Below are 22,235 nucleotides of genomic sequence, written 5' to 3' on the forward strand. Positions count from 1 at the left end.
TGAAACTCCCGGCTCTCCTCTCGCTGTTTTAAACACTGAAACTCCCGGCTCTCGTCTCGCTGTTTTAAAAACTGAAACTCCCGGCTCTCCTCTCGCTGTTTTAAACACTGAAACTCCCGGCTCTCCTCTCGCTGTTTTAAACACTGAAACTTCCGGCTCTCCTCTCGCTGTTTTAAACACGGAAACCCCCGGCTCTCCTCTCACTATTTTAAACACTGAAACTCCCGGCTCTCCTCTCACTGTTTTAAACACTGAAACCCCCGGCTCTCCTCTCACTGTTTTAAACACTGAAACTCCCGGCTCTCCTCTCGCTGTTTTAAAAACTGAAACTCCCGGCTCTCCTCTCGCTATTTTAAACACTGAAACTCCCGGCTCTCCTCTCGCTGTTTTAAAAACTGAAACTCCCGGCTCTCCTCTCGCTGTTTTAAACACTGAAACTCCCGGCTCTCCTCTCGCTGTTTTAAACACTGAAACTCCCGGCTCTCCTCTCGCTGTTTTAAAAACTGAAACTCCCGGCTCTCCTCTCGCTGTTTTAAACACTGAAACTCCCGGCTCTCCTCTCGCTGTTTTAAACACTGAAACTCCCGGCTCTCCTCTCGCTGTTTTAAACACTGAAACCCCCGGCTCTCCTCTCGCTATTTTAAACACTGAAACTCCCGGCTCTCCTCTCGCTGTTTTAAAAACTGAAACTCCCGGCTCTCCTCTCGCTGTTTTAAACACTGAAACTCCCGGCTCTCCTCTCGCTGTTTTAAACACTGAAACTCCCGGCTCTCCTCTCGCTGTTTTAAAAACTGAAACTCCCGGCTCTCCTCTCGCTGTTTTAAACACTGAAACTCCCGGCTCTCCTCTCGCTATTTTAAACACTGAAACTCCCGGCTCTCCTCTCGCTATTTTAAACACTGAAACCCCCGGCTCTCCTCTCACTATTTTAAACACTGAAACTCCCGGCTCTCCTCTCGCTGTTTTAAAAACTGAAACTCCCGGCTCACCTCTCGGTGTTTTAAACACTGAAACTCCCGGCTCTCCTCTCGCTATTTTAAACACTGAAACCCCCGGCTCTCCTCTCGCTATTTTAAACACTGAAACCCCCGGCTCTCCTCTCGGTGTTTTAAACACTGAAACTCCCGGCTGTCCTCTCGCTGTTTTAAGCACTGAAACTCCCGGCTCTCCTCTCAATGTTTTAAAAACTGAAACTCCCGGCTCTCCTCTCGCTGTTTTAAACACTGAAACTCCCGGCTCTCCTCTCACTATTTTAAACACTGAAACTCCCGGCTCTCCTCTCACTATTTTAAACACTGAAACTCCCGGCTCTCCTCTCGCTGTTTCAAACACTGAAACCCCCGGCTCTCCTCTCGGTGTTTTAAACACTGAAACCCCCGGCTCTCCTCTCGCTGTTTGAAACTGTGAAACTCCCGGCTCTCCTCTCACTGTTTTAAACACTGAAACTCCCGGCTCTCCTCTCGCTGTTTTAAACACTGAAACTCCCGGCTCTCCTCTCACTGTTTTAAACACTGAAACTCCCGGCTCTCCTCTCACTGTTTTAAACACTGAAACTCCCGGCTGTCCTCTCGCTGTTTTAAGCACTGAAACTCCCGGCTCTCCTCTCGCTGTTTTAAACACTGAAACTCCCGGCTCTCCACTCGCTGTTTTAAACACTGAAACTCCCGGCTCTCCTCTCACTATTTTAAACACTGAAACTCCCGGCTCTCCTCTCACTATTTTAAACACTGAAACTCCCGGCTCTCCACTCACTGTTTTAAACACTGAAACTCCCGGCTCTCCTCTCGCTGTTTTAAACACTGAAACTCCCGGCTCTCCTCTCGCTGTTGCAAACACTGAAACCCCCGGCTCTCCTCTCGGTGTTTTAAACACTGAAACTCCCGGCTCTCCTCTCGCTGTTTTAAACACTGAAACTCCCGGCTCTCCTCTCGCTGTTTTAAACACTGAAACACCCGGTTCTCCTGTCACTGTTTTAAACACTGAAACTCCCGGCTCTCCTCTCACTGTTTTAAACACTGAAACTCCCGGCTCTCCTCTCGCTGTTTTAAACACTGAAACTCCCGGCTCTCCTCTCGCTGTTTTAAACTGTGAAACTCCCGGCTCTCCTCTCACTGTTTTAAACACTGAATCTCCCCCGGCTCTCCTGTCGCTGTTTTAAACACTGAAACTCCCGCCTCTCCTCTCGCTGTTTTATACACTGAAACTTCCGGCTCTCCTTGCTCTGTTTTAAACACTGAAACTCCCGGCTCTCCTCTCACTGTTTCAAACACTGAAACCCCCGGCTCTCCTCTCGCTGTTTTAAACACTGAAACTCCCGGCTCTCCTCTCGCTGTTTTAAACACTGAAACTCCCGGCTCTCCTCTCACTATTTTAAACACTGAAACTCCCGGCTCTCCTCTCACTATTTTAAACACTGAAACTCCCGGCTCTTCTCTCGCTGTTTTATACACTGAAACACCCGTCTCTCCTCGCTCTGTTTTAAACACTGAAACTCCCGGCTCTCCTCTCACTGTTTCAAACACTGAAACCCCCGGCTCTCCTCTCGCTGTTTTAAACACTGAAACTCCCGGCTGTCCTCTCGCTGTTTTAAGCACTGAAACTCCCGGCTCTCCTCTCAATGTTTTAAAAACTGAAACTCCCGGCTCTCCTCTCGCTGTTTTAAACACTGAAACTCCCGGCTCTCCTCTCACTATTTTAAACACTGAAACTCCCGGCTCTCCTCTCACTATTTTAAACACTGAAACTCCCGGCTCTCCACTCACTGTTTTAAACACTGAAACTCCCGGCTCTCCTCTCGCTGTTTTAAACACTGAAACTCCCGGCTCTCCTCTCGCTGTTTCAAACACTGAAACCCCCGGCTCCCCTCTCGGTGTTTTAAACACTGAAACCCCCGGCTCTCCTCTCGCTGTTTTAAACTGTGAAACTCCCGGCTCTCCTCTCACTGTTTTAAACACTGAAACTCCCGGCTCTCCTCTCGCTGTTTTAAACACTGAAACTCCCGGCTCTCCTCTCACTGTTTTAAACACTGAAACTCCCGGCTCTCCTCTCACTGTTTTAAACACTGAAACTCCCGGCTGTCCTCTCGCTGTTTTAAGCACTGAAACTCCCGGCTCTCCTCTCGCTGTTTTAAACACTGAAACTCCCGGCTCTCCACTCGCTGTTTTAAACACTGAAACTCCCGGCTCTCCTCTCACTATTTTAAACACTGAAACTCCCGGCTCTCCTCTCACTATTTTAAACACTGAAACTCCCGGCTCTCCACTCACTGTTTTAAACACTGAAACTCCCGGCTCTCCTCTCGCTGTTTTAAACACTGAAACTCCCGGCTCTCCTCTCGCTGTTGCAAACACTGAAACCCCCGGCTCTCCTCTCGGTGTTTTAAACACTGAAACTCCCGGCTCTCCTCTCGCTGTTTTAAACACTGAAACTCCCGGCTCTCCTCTCGCTGTTTTAAACACTGAAACACCCGGTTCTCCTGTCACTGTTTTAAACACTGAAACTCCCGGCTCTCCTCTAGCTGTTTTAAGCACTGAAACCCCCGGCTATCCTCTCACTGTTTTAAACACTGAAACCCCCGCCTCTCCTCTCGCTGTTTTATACACTGAAACTCCCGGCTCTCCTCGCTCTGTTTTAAACACTGAAACTCCCGGCTCTCCTCTCACTGTTTCAAACACTGAAACCCCCGGCTCTCCTCTCGCTGTTTTAAACACTGAAACTCCCGGCTGTCCTCTCGCTGTTTTAAGCACTGAAACTCCCGGCTCTCCTCTCGCTGTTTTAAACACTGAAACTCCCGGCTCTCCTCTCGCTGTTTTAAACACTGAAACTCCCGGCTCTCCTCTCACTATTTTAAACACTGAAACTCCCGGCTCACCTCTCGCTATTTTAAACACTGAAACTCCCAGCTGTCCTCTCGCTGTTTTAAGCACTGAAACCCCCGGCTCTCCTCTCACTGTTTTAAACACTGAAACTCCCGGCTCTCCTCTCGCTATTTTAAACACTGAAACTCCCGGCTCTCCTCTCGCTATTTTAAACACTGAAACCCCCGGCTCTCCTCTCACTATTTTAAACACTGAAACTCCCGGCTCTCCTCTCGCTGTTTTAAAAACTGAAACTCCCTGCTCTCCTCTCGCAGTTTTAAACTGTGAAACTCCCGGCTCTCCTCTCGCTGTTTTAAAAACTGAAACTCCCGGCTCACCTCTCGGTGTTTTATACACTGAAACTCCCGGCTCTCCTCTCGCTATTTTAAACACTGAAACTCCCGGCTCTCCTCTCGCTATTTTAAACACTGAAACCCCCGGCTCTCCTCTCACTATTTTAAACACTGAAACTCCCGGCTCTCCTCTCGCTGTTTTAAAAACTGAAACTCCCTGCTCTCCTCTCGCAGTTTTAAACTGTGAAACCCCCGGCTCTCCTCTCGCTGTTTTAAACACTGAAACACCCGGCTCTCCTCTTGCTGTTTTAAACACTGAAACTCCCGGCTCTCCGCTCACTGTTTTAAACACTGAAACTCCCGGCTCTCCTCTCGCTGTTTTAAGCACTGAAACTCCCGGCTCTCCTCTCGCTGTTTGAAACACTGAAACTCCCGGCTCTCCTCTCACTATTTTAAACACTGAAACACCCGGCCCTCCTCTCACTGTTTTAAACACTGAAACTCCCGGCTCTCCTCTCGCTATTTTAAACACTGAAACTCCCGGCTCTCCTCTCGCTGTTTTAAACACTGAAACTCCCGGCTCTCCTCTCGCTATTTTAAACACTGAAACTCCCGGCTCTCCGCTCACTGTTTTAAACACTGAAACTCCCGGCTCTCCTCTCGCTGTTTTAAACACTGAAACTCCCGGCTCTCCTCTCGCTATTTTAAACACTGAAACTCCCGGCTCTCCTCTCGCTGTTTTAAACACTGAAACTCCCGGCTCTCCTCTCGCTGTTTTAAACACTGAAACTCCTTGCTCCCCTCTCGCTGTTTTAAACACTGAAACTCCAGGCTCTCCTCTCGCTGTTTTAAACACGGAAACCCCCGGCTCTCCTCTCACTGTTATAAACACGGAAACCCCCGGCTCTCCTCTCGCTATTTTAAACACTGAAACTCCCGGCTCTCCTCTCGCTGTTTTAAAAACTGAAACTCCCGGCTCTCCTCTCGCTGTTTTAAACACTGAAACTCCCGGCTCTCCTCTCACTGTTTTAAACTGTGAAACTCCCGGCTCTCCTCTCGCTGTTTTAAACACTGAAACTCCCGGCTCTCCTCTCGCTGTTTTAAAAACTGAAACTCCCGTCTCTCCTCTCACTGTTTTAAACACTGAAACTCCCGGCTCTCCTCTCGCTGTTTTAAACACTGAAACTCCCGGCTCTCCTCTCACTGTTTTAAACACTGAAACTCCCGTCTCTCCTCTCGCTGTTTTAAACACTGAAACTCCCGGCTCTCCTCTCACTGTTTTAAACTGTGAAACCCCCGGCTCTCCTCTCGCTGTTTTAAACACTGAAACTCCCGGCTCTCCTCTCACTGTTTTAAACACTGAAACTCCCGGCTCTCCTCTCGCTGTTTCATACACTGAAACTCCCCGCTCTCCTCTCTCTGTTTTAAACACTGAAACTCCCGGCTCTCCACTCGGTGTTTTAAACACGGAAACTCCCGGCTCTCCTCTCGCTGTTTTAAACACTGAAACTCCCGGCTCTCCTCTCGCTGTTTTAAACACTGAAACTCCCGGCTCTCCTCTCGCTGTTTTAAACACTGAAACTCCCGGGCTCTCCTCTCACTGATTTAAACACTGAAACTCCCTGCTCTCCTCTCTCTGTTTTAAACACTGAAACTCCCGGCTCTCCTCTCGCTGTTTTAAACACTGAAACTCCCGGCTCTCCTCTCGCTGTTTTAAACACTGAACCTCCCCGCTCTCCTCTCTCTGTTTTAAACACTGAAACTCCCGGCTCTCCTCTCGCTGTTTTAAACACTGAAACCCCCGGCTCTCCTCTCGCTGTTTTAAACACTGAAACTCCCGGCTCTCCTCTCACTGTTTTAAACACTGAAACTCCCGGGCTCACCTCTCATTGATTTAAACACTGAAACTCCCGGCTCTCCTCTCGCTGTTTTAAACACTGAAACTCCAGGCTCTCCTCTCGCTGTTTTAAACACTGAAACTCCCGGCTCTCCTCTCACTGTTTTAAACACGGAAACCCCCGGCTCTCCTCTCACTGTTTTAAACACTGAAACTCCCGGCTCTCCTCTCGCTGTTTTAAACACTGAAACTCCCGGCTCTCCTCTCGCTGTTTTAAACACTGAAACTCCCGCCTCTCCTCTCGCTGTTTTAAACACTGAAACTCCCGGCTCTCCTCTCGCTGTTTTAAACACTGAATCTCCCGGCTCTCCTCTCGCTGTTATAAACACTGAAACTCCCGCCTCTCCTCTCGCTGTTTAATACACTGAAACTCCCGGCTCTCCTCGCTCTGTTTTACACACTGAAACTCCCGGCTCTCCTCTCACTGTTTCAAACACTGAAACCCCCGGCTCTCCTCTCGCTGTTTTAAACACTGAAACTCCCGGCTCTCCTCTCGCTGTTTTAAACACTGAAACTCCAGGCTCTCCTCTCGCTGTTTTAAACACTGAAACTCCCGGCTCTCCTCTCACTGTTTTAAACACGGAAACCCCCGGCTCTCCTCTCACTGTTTTATACACTGAAACTCCCGGCTCTCCTTTCGCTGTTTTAAACACTGAAACTCCCGGCTCTCCTCTCGCTGTTTTAAACACTGAAACTCCCGGCTCTCCTCTCGCTGTTTTAAACACTGAATCTCCCGGCTCTCCTCTCGCTGTTTTAAACACTGAAACTCCCGCCTCTCCTCTCGCTGTTTTATACACTGAAACTCCCGGCTCTCCTTGCTCTGTTTTAAACACTGAAACTCCCGGCTCTCCTCTCACTGTTTCAAACACTGAAACCCCCGGCTCTCCTCTCGCTGTTTTAAACACTGAAACTCCCGGCTTTCCTCTCGCTGTTTTAAACACTGAAACTCACGGCTCTCCTCTCACTATTTTAAACACTGAAACTCTCGGCTCTCCTCTCACTATTTTAAACACTGAAACTCCCGGGTCTCCTCTCGCTGTTTTATACACTGAAACTCCCGGCTCTCCTCGCTCTGTTTTAAACACTGAAACTCCCGGCTCTCCTCTCACTGTTTCAAACACTGAAACTCCCGGCTCTCCTCGCTCTGTTTTAAACACTGAAACTCCCGGCTCTCCTCTCACTGTTTCAAACACTGAAACCCCCGGCTCTCCTCTCGCTGTTTTAAACACTGAAACTCCCGGCTCTCCTCTCGCTGTTTTAAACACTGAAACTCCAGGCTCTCCTCTCGCTGTTTTAAACACTGAAACTCCCGGCTCTCCTCTCACTGTTTTAAACACGGAAACCCCCGGCTCTCCTCTCACTGTTTTAAACACTGAAACTCCCGGCTCTCCTTTCGCTGTTTTAAACACTGAAACTCCCGGCTCTCCTCTCGCTGTTTTAAACACTGAAACTCCCGCCTCTCCTCTCGCTGTTTTAAACACTGAAACTCCCGGCTCTCCTCTCGCTGTTTTAAACACTGAATCTCCCGGCTCTCCTCTCGCGGTTTTAAACACTGAAACTCCCGCCTCTCCTCTCGCTGTTTTATACACTGAAACTCCCGGCTCTCCTTGCTCTGTTTTAAACACTGAAACTCCCGGCTCTCCTCTCACTGTTTCAAACACTGAAACCCCCGGCTCTCCTCTCGCTGTTTTAAACACTGAAACTCCCGGCTCTCCTCTCACTATTTTAAACACTGAAACTCCCGGCTCTCCTCTCACTATTTTAAACACTGAAACTCCCGGCTCTCCTCTCGCTGTTTTATACACTGAAACTCCCGGCTCTCCTCACTCTGTTTTAAACACTGAAACTCTCGGCTCTCCTCTCACTGTTTCAAACACTGAAACCCCCGGCTCTCCTCTCGCTGTTTTAAACACTGAAACTCCCGGCTGTCCTCTCGCTGTTTTAAGCACTGAAACTCCCGGCTCTCCTCTCGCTGTTTTAAACTGTGAAACTCCCGGCTCTCCTCTCACTGTTTTAAACACTGAAACTCCCGGCTCTCCTCTCGCTGTTTTAAACACTGAAACTCCCGGCTCTCCTCTCACTGTTTTAAACACTGAAACTCCCGGCTGTCCTCTCGCTGTTTTAAGCACTGAAACTCCCGGCTCTCCTCTCGCTGTTTTAAACACTGAAACTCCCGGCTCTCCTCTCGCTGTTTTAAACACTGAAACTCCCGGCTCTCCTCTCACTATTTTAAACACTGAAACTCCCGGCTCTCCTCTCACTATTTTAAACACTGAAACTCCCGGCTCTCCACTCACTGTTTTAAACACTGAAACTCCCGGCTCTCCTCTCGCTGTTTTAAACACTGAAACTCCCGGCTCTCCTCTCGCTGTTTCAAACACTGAAACCCCCGGCTCTCCTCTCGGTGTTTTAAACACTGAAACTCCCGGCTCTCCTCTCGCTGTTTTAAACACTGAAACTCCCGGCTCTCCTCTCGCTGTTTTAAACACTGAAACTCCCGGCTCTCCTCTCTCTGTTTTAAACACTGAAACTCCCGGCTCTCCTCTCACTGTTTTAAACACTGAAACTCCCGGCTCTCCTCTCGCTGTTTTAAACACTGAAACTCCCGGCTCTCCTCTCGCTGTTTTAAACTGTGAAACTCCCGGCTCTCCTCTCACTGTTTTAAACACTGAAACTCCCGGCTCTCCTCCCGCTGTTTTAAACACTGAAACTCCCGGCTCTCCTCTCACTGTTTTAAACTCTGAAACTCCCGGCTCTCCTCTAGCTGTTTTAAGCACTGAAACACCCGGCTATCCTCTCACTGTTTTAAACACTGAAACTCCCGCCTCTCCTCTCGCTGTTTTATACACTGAAACTCCCGGCTCTCCTCGCTCTGTTTTAAACACTGAAACTCCCGGCTCTCCTCTCACTGTTTCAAACACTGAAACCCCCGGCTCTCCTCTCGCTGTTTTAAACACTGAAACTCCCGGCTGTCCTCTCGCTGTTTTAAGCACTGAAACTCCCGGCTCTCCTCTCGCTGTTTTAAAAACTGAAACTCCCGGCTCTCCTCTCGCTGTTTTAAACACTGAAACTCCCGGCTCTACTCTCGCTATTTTAAACACTGAAACTCACGGCTCTCCTCTCACTGTTTCAAACACTGAAACTCCCGGCTCTCCTCTCACTGTTTTAATCACTGAAACTCCCGGCTCTCCTCTCGCTATTTTAAACACTGAAACTCCCGGCTCTCCTCTCGGTGTTTTAAACACTGAAACTCCCGGCTCTCCTCTCGCTGTTTTACACACTGAAACTCCCGGCTCTCCTCTCGCTATTTTAAACACTGAAACTCCCGGCTCTCCTCTCACTGTTTTAAGCACTGAAACCCCCGGCTCTCCTCTCACTGTTTCAAACACTGAAACCGCCGGCTCTCCTCTCGCTGTTTTAAAAACTGAAACCCCCGGCTCTCCTCTCGCTGTTTTAAACACTGAAACTCCCGGCTGTCCTCTCGCTGTTTTAAGCACTGAAACTCCCGGCTCTCCTCTCGCTGTTTTAAAAACTGAAACTCCCGTCTCTCCTCTCGCTGTTTTAAACACTGAAACTCCCGGCTCTCCTCTCGCTATTTTAAACACTGAAACTCCCGGCTCTCCTCTCACTGTTTTAAACACTGAAACTCCCGGCTCTCCTCTCACTGTTTCAAACACTGAAACCCCCGGCTCTCCTCTCGCTGTTTTAAACACTGAACCTCCCGGCTCTCCTCTCGCTGTATTAAACACTGAAACTCCTGGCTCTCTCAGTTTTAAACACTGAAACTCCCGGCTCTCCTCTCGCTGTTTTAAACTGTGAAACCCCCGGCTCTCCTCTCGCTGTTTTAAACACTGAACCTCCCGGCTCTCCTCTCGCTGTATTAAACACTGAAACTCCTGGCTCTCTCAGTTTTAAACACTGAAACTCCCGGCTCTACTCTCGCTGTTTTAAACTGTGAAACTCCCGGCTCTCCTCTCGCTGTTTTAAACACTGAAACTCCCGGCTCTCCTCTCACTGTTTTAAGCACTGAAACTCCCGGCTCTCCTCTCGCTGTTTTAAACTGTGAAACTCCCGGCTCTCCTCTCGCTGTTTTAAACACTGAAACTCCCGGCTCTCCTCTCGCTATTTTAAACACTGAAACTCCCGGCTCTCCTCTCACTGTTTTAAACCCTGAAACTCCCGGCTCTCCTCTCGCTGTTTTAAACCCTGAAACTCCCGGCTCTCCTCTCGCTGTTTTAATCACTGAAACTCCCGGCTCCCCTCTCGCTGTTTTAATTACTGAAACTCCCGGCTCTCCTCTCGCTGTTTTAAACACGGAAACCCCCGGCTCTCCTCTCACTGTTTTAAACAGGGAAACCCCCGGCTCTCCTCTCGCTGTTTTAAAAACTGAAACTCGCGGCTCTCCTCTCGCTGTTTTAAACACTGAAACTCCCGGCTCTCCTCTCACTGTTTTAAACTGTGAAACCCCCGGCCCTCCTCTCACTGTTTTAAACACTGAAACTCCCGGCTCTCCTCTCGCTGTTTTAAACACTGAAACTCCCGGCTCTCCTCCCGCTGTTTTAAACACTGAAACTCCCGGCTCTCCTCTCACTGTTTTAAACACTGAAACTCCCGGCTCTCCTCTCACTGTTTTAAACACTGAAACTCCCGGCTGTCCTCTCGCTGTTTTAAGCACTGAAACTCCCGGCTCTCCTCTCGCTGTTTTAAACACTGAAACTCCCGGCTCTCCTCTCGCTATTTTAAACACTGAAACTCCCGGCTCTCCTCTAGCTGTTTTAAGCACTGAAACACCCGGCTATCCTCTCACTGTTTTAAACACTGAAACTCCCGCCTCTCCTCTCGCTGTTTTATACACTGAAACTCCCGGCTCTCCTCGCTCTGTTTTAAACACTGAAACTCCCGGCTCTCCTCTCACTGTTTCAAACACTGAAACCCCCGGCTCTCCTCTCGCTGTTTTAAACACTGAAACTCCCGGCTCTCCTCTCGCTATTTTAAACACTGAAACTCCCGGCTCTCCTCTCACTGTTTTAAACACTGAAACTCCCTGCTCTCCTCTCACTGTTTCAAACACTGAAGTGAGAGGGGTTTCAGTGTTTGAAACAGTGAGAGGAGAGCCGGGAGTTTCAGTGTTTAAAACAGTGAGAGGAGAGCCGTGAGTTTCAGTGTTTAAAATAGCGAGAGGAGAGCCGGGAGTTTCAGTGTTTAAAACAGCGAGAGGAGAGCCGGGAGTTTCAGTTTTTAAAACAGCGAGAGGAGAGCCGGGAGTTTCAGTGCTTAAAACAGCGAGAGGACAGCCGGGAGTTTCAGTGTTTAAAACAGCGAGAGGAGAGCCGGGGGTTTCAGTGTTTGAAACAGTGAGAGGAGAGCCGGGAGTTTCAGTGTTTAAAACAGAGCGAGGAGAGCCGGGAGTTTCAGTGTATAAAACAGCGAGAGGAGAGGCGGGAGTTTCAGTGTTTAAAACAGAGCGAGGAGAGCCGGGAGTTTCAGTGTATAAAACAGCGAGAGGAGAGGCGGGAGTTTCAGTGTTTAAAACAGTGAGAGGATAGCCGGGTGTTTCAGTGCTTAAAACAGCTAGAGGAGAGCCGGGAGTTTCAGTGTTTAAAATAGCGAGAGGAGAAACACTGAAACTCCCGGCTCTCCTCTCGCTGTTTTAAACACTGAAACTCCCGGCTCTCCTCTCGCTGTTTTAAACCCTGAAACTCCCGGCTCTCCTCTCACTGTTTTAAACCCTGAAACTCCCGGCTCTCCTCTCGCTGTTTTAAACCCTGAAACTCCCGGCTCTCCTCTCGCTGTTTTAAACACTGAAACTCCCGGCTCCCCTCTCGCTGTTTTAAACACTGAAACTCCCGGCTCTCCTCTCGCTGTTTTAAACACGGAAACCCCCGGCTCTCCTCTCACTGTTTTAAACACTGAAACTCCCGGCTGTCCTCTCGCTATTTTCAACACTGAAACTCCCGGCTCTCCTCTCGCTGTTTTAAAAACTGAAACTCGCGGCTCTCCTCTCGCTGTTTTAAACACTGAAACTCCCGGCTCTCCTCTCACTGTTTTAAACTGTGAAACCCCCGGCCTCCTCTCACTGTTTTAAACACTGTAACTCCCGGCTCTCCTCTCGCTGTTTTAAACTGTGAAACTCCCGGCTCTCCTCTCGCTGTTTTAAACACTGAAACTCCCGGCTCTCCTCTCGCTGTTTTAAAAACTGAAACTCCCGGCTCTCCTCTCGCTGTTTTAAACACTGAAAATCCCGGCTCTCCTCTCACTGTTTTAAACTGTGAAACCCCCGGCTCTCCTCTCGCTATTTTAAACACTGAAACTCCCGGCTGTCCTCTCGCTGTTTTAAGCACTGAAACTCCCGGCTCTCCTCTCGCTGTTTTAAACACTGAAACTCCCGGCTCTCCTCTCGCTGTTTCATACACTGAAACTCCCCGCTCTCCTCTCTCTGTTTTAAACACTGAAACTCCCGGCTCTCCTCTCGCTGTTTTAAACACTGAAACTCCCGGCTCTCCTCTCGCTGTTTTAAACACTGAAACTCCAGGCTCTCCTCTCGCTGTTTTAAACACTGAACCTCCCCGCTCTCCTCTCTCTGTTTTAAACACTGAAACTCCCGGCTCTCCTCTCGCTGTTTTAAACACTGAAACCCCCGGCTCTCCTCTCGCTGTTTTAAACACTGAAACTCCCGGCTCTCCTCTCACTGTTTTAAACACTGAAACTCCCGGGCTCTCCTCTCACTGATTTAAACACTGAAACTCCCGGCTCTCCTCTCGCTGTTTTAAACACTGAAACTCCAGGCTCTCCTCTCGCTGTTTTAAACACTGAAACTCCCGGCTCTCCTCTCACTGTTTTAAACACGGAAACCCCCGACTCTCCTCTCGCTGTTTTAAACACTGAAACTCCCGGCTCTCCTCTCGCTGTTTTAAACACTGAAACTCCCGCCTCTCCTCTCGCTGTTTTAAACACTGAAACTCCCGGCTCTCCTCTCGCTGTTTTAAACACTGAATCTCCCGGCTCTCCTCTCGCTGTTTTAAACACTGAAACTCCCGCCTCTCCTCTCGCTGTTTCATACACTGAAACTCCCGGCTCTCCTCGCTCTGTTTTAAACACTGAAACTCCCAGCTCTCCTCTCACTGTTTCAAACACTGAAACCCCCGGCTCTCCTCTCGCTGTTTTAAACACTGAAACTCCCGGCTCTCCTCTCACTATTTTAAACACTGAAACTCCCGGCTCTCCTCTCACTATTTTAAACACTGAAACTCCCGGCTCTCCTCTCGCTGTTTTATACACTGAAACTCCCGGCTCTCCTCGCTCTGTTTTAAACACTGAAACTCCCGGCTCTCCTCTCACTGTTTCAAACACTGAAACCCCCGGCTCTCCTCTCGCTGTTTTAAACACTGAAACTCCCGGCTCTCCTCTCGCTGTTTTAAACACTGAAACTCCAGGCTCTCCTCTCGCTGTTTTAAACACTGAAACTCCCGGCTCTCCTCTCACTGTTTTAAACACGGAAACCCCCGGCTCTCCTCTCACTGTTTTAAACACTGAAACTCCCGGCTCTCCTTTCGCTGTTTTAAACACTGAAACTCCCGGCTCTCCTCTCGCTGTTTTAAACACTGAAACTCCCGCCTCTCCTCTCGCTGTTTTAAACACTGAAACTCCCGGCTCTCCTCTCACTGTTTTAAACACTGAATCTCCCCCGGCTCTCCTGTCGCTGTTTTAAACACTGAAACTCCCGCCTCTCCTCGCTCTGTTTTAAACACTGAAACTCCCGGCTCTCCTCTCACTGTTTCAAACACTGAAACCCCCGGCTCTCCTCTCGCTGTTTTAAACACTGAAACTCCCGGCTCTCCTCTCGCTGTTTTAAACACTGAAACTCCAGGCTCTCCTCTCGCTGTTTTAAACACTGAAACTCCCGGCTCTCCTCTCACTGTTTTAAACACGGAAACCCCCGGCTCTCCTCTCACTGTTTTAAACACTGAAACTCCCGGCTCTCCTTTCGCTGTTTTAAACACTGAAACTCCCGGCTCTCCTCTCGCTGTTTTAAACACTGAAACTCCCGCCTCTCCTCTCGCTGTTTTAAACACTGAAACTCCCGGCTCTCCTCTCACTGTTTTAAACACTGAATCTCCCCCGGCTCTCCTGTCGCTGTTTTAAACACTGAAACTCCCGCCTCTCCTCTCGCTGTTTTATACACTGAAACTCCCGGCTCTCCTTGCTCTGTTTTAAAGACTGAAACTCCCGGCTCTCCTCTCACTGTTTCAAACACTGAAACCCCCGGCTCTCCTCTCGCTGTTTTAAACACTGAAACTCCCGGCTCTCCTCTCGCTGTTTTAAACACTGAAACTCCCGGCTCTCCTCTCACTATTTTAAACACTGAAACTCCCGGCTCTCCTCTCACTATTTTAAACACTGAAACTCCCGGCTCTTCTCTCGCTGTTTTATACACTGAAACACCCGTCTCTCCTCGCTCTGTTTTAAACACTGAAACTCCCGGCTCTCCTCTCACTGTTTCAAACACTGAAACCCCCGGCTCTCCTCTCGCTGTTTTAAACACTGAAACTCCCGGCTGTCCTCTCGCTGTTTTAAGCACTGAAACTCCCGGCTCTCCTCTCAATGTTTTAAAAACTGAAACTCCCGGCTCTCCTCTCGCTGTTTTAAACACTGAAACTCCCGGCTCTCCTCTCACTATTTTAAACACTGAAACTCCCGGCTCTCCTCTCACTATTTTAAACACTGAAACTCCCGGCTCTCCACTCACTGTTTTAAACACTGAAACTCCCGGCTCTCCTCTCGCTGTTTTAAACACTGAAACTCCCGGCTCTCCTCTCGCTGTTTCAAACACTGAAACCCCCGGCTCTCCTCTCGGTGTTTTAAACACTGAAACCCCCGGCTCTCCTCTCACTGTTTTAAACACTGAAACTCCCGGCTCTCCTCTCACTGTTTTAAACACTGAAACTCCCGGCTCTCCTCTCGCTGTTTTAAACACTGAAACTCCCGGCTCTCCTCTCGCTGTTTTAAACTGTGAAACTCCCGGCTCTCCTCTCACTGTTTTAAACACTGAAACTCCCGGCTCTCCTCTCACTGTTTTAAACACTGAAACTCCCGGCTCTCCTCTCACTGTTTTAAACACTGAAACTCCCGGCTGTCCTCTCGCTGTTTTAAGCACTGAAACTCCCGGCTCTCCTCTCGCTGTTTTAAACACTGAAACTCCCGGCTCTCCTCTCGCTGTTTTAAACACTGAAACTCCCGGCTCTCCTCTCACTATTTTAAACACTGAAACTCCCGGCTCTCCTCTCACTATTTTAAACACTGAAACTCCCGGCTCTCCACTCACTGTTTTAAACACTGAAACTCCCGGCTCTCCTCTCGCTGTTTTAAACACTGAAACTCCCGGCTCTCCTCTCGCTGTTGCAAACACTGAAACCCCCGGCTCTCCTCTCGGTGTTTTAAACACTGAAACTCCCGGCTCTCCTCTCGCTGTTTTAAACACTGAAACTCCCGGCTCTCCTCTCGCTGTTTTAAACACTGAAACACCCGGTTCTCCTGTCACTGTTTTAAACACTGAAACTCCCGGCTCTCCTCTCACTGTTTTAAACACTGAAACTCCCGGCTCTCCTCTCGCTGTTTTAAACACTGAAACTCGCGGCTCTCCTCTCGCTGTTTTAAACTGTGAAACTCCCGGCTCTCCTCTCACTGTTTTAAACACTGAAACTCCCGGCTCTCCTCTCGCTGTTTTAAACACTGAAACTCCCGGCTCTCCTCTCACTGTTTTAAACACTGAAACTCCCGGCTCTCCTCTCACTGTTTTAAACACTGAAACTCCCGGCTGTCCTCTCGCTGTTTTAAGCACTGAAACTCCCGGCTCTCCTCTCGCTGTTTTAAACACTGAAACTCCTGGCTCTCCTCTCGCTATTTTAAACACTGAAACTCCCGGCTCTCCTCTAGCTGTTTTAAGCACTGAAACCCCCGGCTATCCTCTCACTGTTTTAAACACAGAAACCCCCGCCTCTCCTCTCGCTGTTTTATACACTGAAACTCCCGGCTCTCCTCGCTCTGTTTTAAACACTGAAACTCCCGGCTCTCCTCTCACTGTTTCAAACACTGAAACCCCCGGCTCTCCTCTCGCTGTTTTAAACACTGAAACTCCCGGCTGTCCTCTCGCTGTTTTAAGCACTGAAACTCCCGGCTCTCCTCTCGCTGTTTTAAACACTGAAACTCCCGGCTCTCCTCTCGCTGTTTTAAACACTGAAACTCCCGGCTCTCCTCTCACTATTTTAAACACTGAAACTCCCGGCTCTCCTCTCACTGTTTCAAACACTGAAACCCCCGGCTCTCCTCTCGCTGTTTTAAACACTGAAACTCCCGGCTCTCCTCTCGCTGTTTTAAACACTGAAACTCCCGGCTCTCCTCTCACTATTTTAAACACTGAAACTCCCGGCTCTCCTCTCACTATTTTAAACACTGAAACTCCCGGCTCTTCTCTCGCTGTTTTATACACTGAAACACCCGTCTCTCCTCGCTCTGTTTTAAACACTGAAACTCCCGGCTCTCCTCTCACTGTTTCAAACACTGAAACCCCCGGCTCTCCTCTCGCTGTTTTAAACACTGAAACTCCCGGCTGTCCTCTCGCTGTTTTAAGCACTGAAACTCCCGGCTCTCCTCTCAATGTTTTAAAAACTGAAACTCCCGGCTCTCCTCTCGCTGTTTTAAACACTGAAACTCCCGGCTCTCCTCTCACTATTTTAAACACTGAAACTCCCGGCTCTCCTCTCACTATTTTAAACACTGAAACTCCCGGCTCTCCACTCACTGTTTTAAACACTGAAACTCCCGGCTCTCCTCTCGCTGTTTTAAACACTGAAACTCCCGGCTCTCCTCTCGCTGTTTCAAACACTGAAACCCCCGGCTCTCCTCTCGGTGTTTTAAACACTGAAACCCCCGGCTCTCCTCTCACTGTTTTAAACACTGAAACTCCCGGCTCTCCTCTCACTGTTTTAAACACTGAAACTCCCGGCTCTCCTCTCGCTGTTTTAAACACTGAAACTCCCGGCTCTCCTCTCGCTGTTTTAAACTGTGAAACTCCCGGCTCTCCTCTCACTGTTTTAAACACTGAAACTCCCGGCTCTCCTCTCACTGTTTTAAACACTGAAACTCCCGGCTCTCCTCTCACTGTTTTAAACACTGAAACTCCCGGCTGTCCTCTCGCTGTTTTAAGCACTGAAACTCCCGGCTCTCCTCTCGCTGTTTTAAACACTGAAACTCCCGGCTCTCCTCTCGCTGTTTTAAACACTGAAACTCCCGGCTCTCCTCTCACTATTTTAAACACTGAAACTCCCGGCTCTCCTCTCACTATTTTAAACACTGAAACTCCCGGCTCTCCACTCACTGTTTTAAACACTGAAACTCCCGGCTCTCCTCTCGCTGTTTTAAACACTGAAACTCCCGGCTCTCCTCTCGCTGTTGCAAACACTGAAACCCCCGGCTCTCCTCTCGGTGTTTTAAACACTGAAACTCCCGGCTCTCCTCTCGCTGTTTTAAACACTGAAACTCCCGGCTCTCCTCTCGCTGTTTTAAACACTGAAACACCCGGTTCTCCTGTCACTGTTTTAAACACTGAAACTCCCGGCTCTCCTCTCACTGTTTTAAACACTGAAACTCCCGGCTCTCCTCTCGCTGTTTTAAACACTGAAACTCGCGGCTCTCCTCTCGCTGTTTTAAACTGTGAAACTCCCGGCTCTCCTCTCACTGTTTTAAACACTGAAACTCCCGGCTCTCCTCTCGCTGTTTTAAACACTGAAACTCCCGGCTCTCCTCTCACTGTTTTAAACACTGAAACTCCCGGCTCTCCTCTCACTGTTTTAAACACTGAAACTCCCGGCTGTCCTCTCGCTGTTTTAAGCACTGAAACTCCCGGCTCTCCTCTCGCTGTTTTAAACACTGAAACTCCTGGCTCTCCTCTCGCTATTTTAAACACTGAAACTCCCGGCTCTCCTCTAGCTGTTTTAAGCACTGAAACCCCCGGCTATCCTCTCACTGTTTTAAACACTGAAACCCCCGCCTCTCCTCTCGCTGTTTTATACACTGAAACTCCCGGCTCTCCTCGCTCTGTTTTAAACACTGAAACTCCCGGCTCTCCTCTCACTGTTTCAAACACTGAAACCCCCGGCTCTCCTCTCGCTGTTTTAAACACTGAAACTCCCGGCTGTCCTCTCGCTGTTTTAAGCACTGAAACTCCCGGCTCTCCTCTCGCTGTTTTAAACACTGAAACTCCCGGCTCTCCTCTCGCTGTTTTAAACACTGAAACTCCCGGCTCTCCTCTCACTATTTTAAACACTGAAACTCCCGGCTCTCCTCTCACTGTTTTAAACACTGAAACTCCCGCCTCTCCTCTCTCTGTTTTAAACACTGAAACTCCCGGCTCCCCTCTCGCTGTTTTAAACACTGAAACTCCCGGCCCTCCTCTCACTGTTTTAAACACTGAAACTCCCGGCTCTCCTCTCACTGTTTCAAACACTGAAACTCCCGGCTCTCCTCGCTCTGTTTTAAACACTGAAACTCCCGGCTCTCCTCTCACTGTTTCAAACACTGAAACCCCCGGCTCTCCTCTCACTGTTTTAAACACTGAAACTCCCGGCTCTCCTCTCGCTGTTTTAAACACTGAAACTCCAGGCTCTCCTCTCGCTGTTTTAAACACTGAAACTCCCGGCTCTCCTCTCACTGTTTTAAACACGGAAACCCCCGGCTCTCCTCTCACTGTTTTAAACACTGAAACTCCCGGCTCTCCTTTCGCTGTTTTAAACACTGAAACTCCCGGCTCTCCTCTCGCTGTTTTAAACACTGAAACTCCCGGCTCTCCTCTCGCTGTTTTAAACACTGAATCTCCCGGCTCTCCTCTCGCTGTTTTAAACACTGAAACTCCCGCCTCTCCTCTCGCTGTTTTATACACTGAAACTCCCGGCTCTCCTTGCTCTGTTTTAAACACTGAAACTCCCGGCTCTCCTCTCACTGTTTCAAACACTGAAACCCCCGGCTCTCCTCTCGCTGTTTTAAACACTGAAACTCCCGGCTCTCCTCTCGCTGTTTTAAACACTGAAACTCCCGGCTCTCCTCTCACTATTTTAAACACTGAAACTCCCGGCTCTCCTCTCACTATTTTAAACACTGAAACTCCCGGCTCTCCTCTCGCTGTTTTATACACTGAAACTCCCGGCTCTCCTCGCTCTGTTTTAAACACTGAAACTCCCGGCTCTCCTCTCACTGTTTCAAACACTGAAACTCCCGGCTCTCCTCTCACTGTTTTAAACACTGAAACTCCCGGCTCTCCTCTCACTGTTTTAAACACTGAAACTCCCGGCTCTCCTCTCGCTGTTTTAAACACTGAAACTCCCGGCTCTCCTCTCGCTGTTTTAAACTGTGAAACTCCCGGCTCTCCTCTCACTGTTTTAAACACTGAAACTCCCGGCTCTCCTCTCACTGTTTTAAACACTGAAACTCCCGGCTCTCCTCTCACTGTTTTAAACACTGAAACTCCCGGCTGTCCTCTCGCTGTTTTAAGCACTGAAACTCCCGGCTCTCCTCTCGCTGTTTTAAACACTGAAACTCCCGGCTCTCCTCTCGCTGTTTTAAACACTGAAACTCCCGGCTCTCCTCTCACTATTTTAAACACTGAAACTCCCGGCTCTCCTCTCACTATTTTAAACACTGAAACTCCCGGCTCTCCACTCACTGTTTTAAACACTGAAACTCCCGGCTCTCCTCTCGCTGTTTTAAACACTGAAACTCCCGGCTCTCCTCTCGCTGTTGCAAACACTGAAACCCCCGGCTCTCCTCTCGGTGTTTTAAACACTGAAACTCCCGGCTCTCCTCTCGCTGTTTTAAACACTGAAACTCCCGGCTCTCCTCTCGCTGTTTTAAACACTGAAACACCCGGTTCTCCTGTCACTGTTTTAAACACTGAAACTCCCGGCTCTCCTCTCACTGTTTTAAACACTGAAACTCCCGGCTCTCCTCTCGCTGTTTTAAACACTGAAACTCGCGGCTCTCCTCTCGCTGTTTTAAACTGTGAAACTCCCGGCTCTCCTCTCACTGTTTTAAACACTGAAACTCCCGGCTCTCCTCTCGCTGTTTTAAACACTGAAACTCCCGGCTCTCCTCTCACTGTTTTAAACACTGAAACTCCCGGCTCTCCTCTCACTGTTTTAAACACTGAAACTCCCGGCTGTCCTCTCGCTGTTTTAAGCACTGAAACTCCCGGCTCTCCTCTCGCTGTTTTAAACACTGAAACTCCTGGCTCTCCTCTCGCTATTTTAAACACTGAAACTCCCGGCTCTCCTCTAGCTGTTTTAAGCACTGAAACCCCCGGCTATCCTCTCACTGTTTTAAACACTGAAACCCCCGCCTCTCCTCTCGCTGTTTTATACACTGAAACTCCCGGCTCTCCTCGCTCTGTTTTAAACACTGAAACTCCCGGCTCTCCTCTCACTGTTTCAAACACTGAAACCCCCGGCTCTCCTCTCGCTGTTTTAAACACTGAAACTCCCGGCTGTCCTCTCGCTGTTTTAAGCACTGAAACTCCCGGCTCTCCTCTCGCTGTTTTAAACACTGAAACTCCCGGCTCTCCTCTCGCTGTTTTAAACACTGAAACTCCCGGCTCTCCTCTCACTATTTTAAACACTGAAACTCCCGGCTCTCCTCTCACTGTTTTAAACACTGAAACTCCCGCCTCTCCTCTCTCTGTTTTAAACACTGAAACTCCCGGCTCCCCTCTCGCTGTTTTAAACACTGAAACTCCCGGCCCTCCTCTCACTGTTTTAAACACTGAAACTCCCGGCTCTCCTCTCACTGTTTCAAACACTGAAACTCCCAGCTCTCCTCGCTCTGTTTTAAACACTGAAACTCCCGGCTCTCCTCTCACTGTTTCAAACACTGAAACCCCCGGCTCTCCTCTCACTGTTTTAAACACTGAAACTCCCGGCTCTCCTCTCGCTGTTTTAAACACTGAAACTCCAGGCTCTCCTCTCGCTGTTTTAAACACTGAAACTCCCGGCTCTCCTCTCACTGTTTTAAACACGGAAACCCCCGGCTCTCCTCTCACTGTTTTAAACACTGAAACTCCCGGCTCTCCTTTCGCTGTTTTAAACACTGAAACTCCCGGCTCTCCTCTCGCTGTTTTAAACACTGAAACTCCCGGCTCTCCTCTCGCTGTTTTAAACACTGAATCTCCCGGCTCTCCTCTCGCTGTTTTAAACACTGAAACTCCCGCCTCTCCTCTCGCTGTTTTATACACTGAAACTCCCGGCTCTCCTTGCTCTGTTTTAAACACTGAAACTCCCGGCTCTCCTCTCACTGTTTCAAACACTGAAACCCCCGGCTCTCCTCTCGCTGTTTTAAACACTGAAACTCCCGGCTCTCCTCTCGCTGTTTTAAACACTGAAACTCCCGGCTCTCCTCTCACTATTTTAAACACTGAAACTCCCGGCTCTCCTCTCACTATTTTAAACACTGAAACTCCCGGCTCTCCTCTCGCTGTTTTATACACTGAAACTCCCGGCTCTCCTCGCTCTGTTTTAAACACTGAAACTCCCGGCTCTCCTCTCACTGTTTCAAACACTGAAACTCCCGGCTCTCCTCGCTCTGTTTTAAACACTGAAACTCCCGGCTCTCCTCTCACTGTTTCAAACACTGAAACCCCCGGCTCTCCTCTCGCTGTTTTAAACACTGAAAGTCCCGGCTCTCCTCTCGCTGTTTTAAACACTGAAACTCCAGGCTCTCCTCTCGCTGATTTAAACACTGAAACTCCCGGCTCTCCTCTCACTGTTTTAAACACGGAAACCCCCGGCTCTCCTCTCACTGTTTTAAACACTGAAACTCCCGGCTCTCCTTTCGCTGTTTTAAACACTGAAACTCCCGGCTCTCCTCTCGCTGTTTTAAACACTGAAACTCCCGCCTCTCCTCTCGCTGTTTTAAACACTGAAACTCCCGGCTCTCCTCTCGCTGTTTTAAACACTGAATCTCCCGGCTCTCCTCTCGCTGTTTTAAACACTGAAACTCCCGCCTCTCCTCTCGCTGTTTTATACACTGAAACTCCCGGCTCTCCTTGCTCTGTTTTAAACACTGAAACTCCCGGCTCTCCTCTCACTGTTTCAAACACTGAAACCCCCGGCTCTCCTCTCGCTGTTTTAAACACTGAAACTCCCGGCT

This window comes from Scyliorhinus torazame, chromosome 9 (genome assembly GCF_047496885.1).
Source record: "Scyliorhinus torazame isolate Kashiwa2021f chromosome 9, sScyTor2.1, whole genome shotgun sequence".
Lineage (NCBI taxonomy): Eukaryota > Metazoa > Chordata > Chondrichthyes > Carcharhiniformes > Scyliorhinidae > Scyliorhinus > Scyliorhinus torazame.